Source organism: Thalassophryne amazonica, chromosome 3, assembly GCF_902500255.1.
Source record: "Thalassophryne amazonica chromosome 3, fThaAma1.1, whole genome shotgun sequence".
In the NCBI taxonomy this organism is placed as follows: domain Eukaryota; kingdom Metazoa; phylum Chordata; class Actinopteri; order Batrachoidiformes; family Batrachoididae; genus Thalassophryne; species Thalassophryne amazonica.
This window is the reverse complement of record NC_047105.1, coordinates 98,132,013-98,137,120: the sequence shown is the minus strand read 5'-3', so window position 1 is coordinate 98,137,120 and position 5,108 is coordinate 98,132,013.

Here is a 5,108-nt window from a genome sequence, read left to right as displayed (position 1 = left end):
TATTTTGTGGACTGATGAGAGTAAAATTGTTCTTTTTGGGTCCAAGCGCCGCAGACAGTTTGTGAGACAACCCCCAAACTCTGAATTCAAGCCACAGTTCACAGTGAAGACAGTGAAGCATGATGGTGCAAGAACTATACGTACCGGCCCGGGCTTTGCGGTCGCAGGATGCGGGACGTCTCTGTGTTCCCAGGGTGAAGAAGACGTCTGCAGGTCAAAGAGCCTTTTCGTATCCTGCACCCACCCTGTGGAACAGTCTTCCCGCAACCGTGAGGCAGTCTGAGTCCGTAGACATTTTTAAGTCAAGACTCAAAACCTATTTTCTCTTTCTTATGGATAGTTTTTATTTTTATTTGTTTTATTCTTTTACTTCTGTTTTTATTTATGTATTTGAATTTTTTTAAAATTCATTTTTAATTATTTATTCAATTTTATGTTGACTTGTTTTATGTAAGGCGCCTTGAGATGGCTTTTGCTGTGATTATAAGCTAATTAAATTAAATTAAATCATGATATGGGCATGTTTCTCCTACTATGGTGTTGGGCCTATATATCGCATACCAGGTATCATGGATCAGTTTGGATATGTCAGAATACTTGAAGAGGTCATGTTGCCTTATGCTAAAGAGGACATGCCCTTGAAATGGGTGTTTCAACAAGACAATGACCCCAAGTACACTAGTAAACGAGCAAAATCTTGGTTCCACACCAACAAAATTAATGCCTCGCAGATGTGAAGAAATTATGAAAAACTGTGGTTATACAACTAAATACTAGTTTAGTGATTCACAGGATTGCTAAAAAAGCAGTTTGAACATAATAGTTTTGAGTTTGTAGCGTGAACAGCAGATGCTACTATTATTGTGAACACCCCCTTTTCTACTTTTTTTTTTACTAGCCCAATTTCATAGCCTTAAGAGTGTGCATATCATGAATGCTTGGTCTTGTTGGATTTGTGAGAATCTACTGAATCTACTGATGCCTTGTTTCCCATGTAACAATAAGAAATATACTCAAAACCTGGATTAATCTTTTTAGTCACATAGCACTACTATTATTCTGAACACTACTGTATAATGCTGTTTATACTGGCTCGTTTTAAGTGCGCTGAGCTCAATGTCTATGGTGTACTTTCTCAGTTTCCAGTTCCTCTGTGCATATTGCAATAAGGACAAAAGTCTCTCCAGAAGACTGCATTTCCTTGCAATTATTTGACACAGTATAATAAACATTTAAAGTTAAGCAAGATAAGAATTTTTAGCAGTGACGCAAAATGAATTATGGTGGTGTCAAAGTTCAGAACAGTCTACAAGTGCGACAGACTCATACAGTCCTATCTTCCACCCAGCACATTGCTAGGGTACCATGACACAGCAACCATGTCAAGTAAATAGCAAGTATAATTATGCTCTTCTGCACACCCATGTTAAAAAATAAGGTGTGGTCAGGTGGAGTGCCCATGGCTTGCTATCATGAGGCAACAGAAAGGGACTGTGCCATAGATCAACAACTCTGCACAACGGGAGGCACATTGGAGCATCACGAAGCTGAAAACTCAGAAACTGAAATGAAAACAAAAATGAACTAGAGTACTGCTCATAGAATGCAGACCTCTGCCAACACTAATTTTTAATTCCACAAAATTTTACCATGGAAAATTTTTCAATGTGAAAGTCCTGTGAGAAGTGGCTATTCATAAACCAAATTAGATGTGATCAAATGTCATGAGTATGCATGTAGTTCATGCACCAAATCAAAGTTTTTTTTTTTTTTTTTTTTTTTTTTTGTGGTGGTGGTGTCAGTTCTTATTCTTTTTTTTTGTTTGTTTGTTTGTTTGTTTGTTTTTTACTTTTTCAGTTTCTGAATTCTTTTTCAGTTAATTTTCACGGAACATTGGTTGTCTCTGCTGTGCACAATTTGTCATTCCTTTTTGGTGCTTGGTTTCCAACTGATAAGTTGAAGATAGGCAAACAGGCATAAAATAGGAACCTCCATCCAATTTTGCAGGTAAATGTATAACAAAAAAAAAAAATAATAATAAGAGTGAATGAGACACTTTTGATTGAGATATAATGCAAAATGTACATCAAATGGGCTTTTCAATATTACATTCAAATGTCCACAAAATCCACAATCCAGATCAGATCTGGACCAAATTTTGCCAGGTGATAGTGAGTGCCAGTCTGCACCTCACTAACAAATATGAGAGTGATTGGTGCATATTTGATTTAAAATATGCATTAAATGACATGCATAACACTTTCAAATATGAAAGAAATCCTCTGTGGAGTACTTGTTTAGCGTACATGAAATGTAAACCACCTCAGTGCCCCGAGATAACATAATACAGGTGAGCTCCATTAACTCCTGCAGGCACAAGTCATGATTTGGCTTTACATGCAATCAATTTGTGTACCCCGAAAAATTTCGATTACGGTATAAAAGTCCATTTTGATTTGACTGTTTTTGGGAGGGGTGGGTGCGAGAATAAATACGCACCAACCACATGCATGAGGGGCAGGTGCGTGCCTCAGGCACATGGGGTGGGTGTGTGTATAAATTCCGAGGTTATGTTTTAACCCATTTGTCTGTTTTTGAACAGCCTGTAACCCACAATTTTTCATACATTGTTCAATTTTTTTTTTTTTTAACAGAGGATTCAAATCCTGAAAGGCAAGAAGTGATTCAATTTTCAAGGCCATAAGTCAAAGGTTAAAGCCAGGAGGAAAAATCTTGGAAAACTGGACAAATCCCTATCCTTTAACACTGAATGAATTTTCCAAAATTTATAACTGTCAAAAAAGGCTGAATTTGTTTTATATTTGAGACCATTGTGAAGGATGCAGTGGTGGGCACAGCTAACCAAAAATGAGCTTTGATAACTGCTAATCAGTTAACTGAAAAGTTATCTTTTATAACGCTAAACCAATAAACCACTAAAACATTTTTCGGAAGCTACAGCTAACTGCTAACTGCTAACTTTTAGTATTGTCTCCGGTACACTATCAGCTACTGACAAGCCAAGCTTGAGTTTAAACACCACCAACGCTTCTCATAGAATCAAAGACGATCACAAACCCAAACACAACCAATGAGCAGTCGCTTCTGTCTTTGTGCGGCATGCCCACTGCTGTAGGAAAGAGTCATTATCCTTCACAGCATACAGTGGTCCAGTCGTGAGGCAGACGTCTTGAAAAGGAAAGCAGGTTTGACTGATGGTTTTGATTTCTAAATCAAATTAATCCGGATAGAATAACTACATTAATGTCAACTCTGTCATTTGTACAAAGTGAAAATATAACACATATCTTTTAATTTTAAAATAATGCACTAATTTCTGAAGTTTTGTTCATTAACAGACACAGATGCCCAAATGGATTATGGTTAAACTGAGTCTCCACTCACACTGATTGGTTGATTCATTCATTCTATGGAAAACCAACAGAAGTTACTGTAACATGTGTGTTGGTGTTTACAAATGTGCTTTTGTAAAATATATTATTTTTTTTCAATTGTAAGAAAAAAGTCTGTTTGTTAAGTTGTGATTCAGGTCGACAACCATGTGATATAACCGGGCGCCATTCCCACTGCCATCCAGTAGATGGGTCAAAATGCATAGAACACTGTAACTTGTGTTGGTTTTTACAGTGTAGTGCTCTAGCTTATCCTTGTTAGTAATCGCAGGGACCTGTTGGTCATTAAGGCCACTGTCACATGTATTTAGTGTTTGTATTATGACTTTCCAATAATTTAGAAGCTCCTTGTTTCCTCATTGTGCCATTTTGGTATCGTAGTTTCACCACCATTTTTCCCTAATGTTTGTTCAATAAATTTCAAACGCCAAAACAGTGGTGACGTTGATTATCTTCAAAAGTTGTTGTTGCCTTTTTGGTCAGGGCATACTAGCCCTCCAGCTGTTTGAAGTCAAGATTAGCCCATTTCAGGTACGGTTTCAGATTGTCCTTGAATCTTTTCTTTGGGTGGCCTTGGTGTCTGTAGCTTGACACCAACTCACCGTGTAACAGCTGCCTTGGCATTCTTGAAGCTCTATATGGATAACATGGCTCGTCTGTCTAAGGGCCCTGTCCCATTGGGGAGAGGATTAATTGCGCATGAATTGAGTATACAAAGTACGGGCGTTCGTTGTCGTCCGCAACAAAAATGGCCAAAAATGACAAATGTCCCAATATGAAATACGGATATATTAATAATATATAGCGAATATATGATGAACAATCACGGTTGTACAATGCATGTAGTGAGGAAACGGATCAGATGCATTGCGATTATCATGGCAGTATTACGGGTGTATTATGATGCATCGCGCATTAAGTTAAATCTGTTATAAACACAGGAATAAATAGTGTAACAGCTGCAGACAAGAAGGAAAAAACACGCAACTGTTTTATCAAGCCTTGACAATGTAAACAAGTCAAATAATTACCTTTTTAGAAGGCTCAACATGCTTTCTGCAGCTGGGCGTGAACGGCTTCCTCTGTGATGCAGGAGGTCATTAGAGCCATTTTCAACAGGCAATTTGCAGAATAAAATGATTAATCCACCATGGCAGCCAGTAGAACAAAGAACAGCATCCAGCTGTGAACACAGTGCATCTATTTGCATCCGCCGCAAATCAGATGCAAAGCAGACGTAATAAAAATGCTTTATTCGTGGCCAATCTGTATGCAGTCACTACAACTTATTTAGTCCGCTGTGACACGTGTGTCCCATCACCTGTGTGCAGAACATAATAATACAGTCATCATCGATTTTCATGTCATATATTAAGCTCAGTCGTAGGTGCCTAGAAGCCTAAAACCCACCTGTATCACAGGCGCTGTTAGCCGGGCTGGCTGGGCTAGCTGCGGTACCAGGACTCTCCTCCTCAGTTTCCTCTTCAGCAAAGCAGCTATCCAGCAGTTCTGTCGGCTGAACGCTGGGCTTGTCTCCCAAAATGCGGTCCAGTTCTTTGTAAAATGGACAGGTGGCACGTCCGCAACCACTTTTTTTGTTAGCGTCTTTAGCTTCCTTGTATTTAGCCCGGAGGCTTTTTATTTTCCAGTGGCACTGGATACAGGACCGTCTGTACCCGCATTCGCACATTTCTC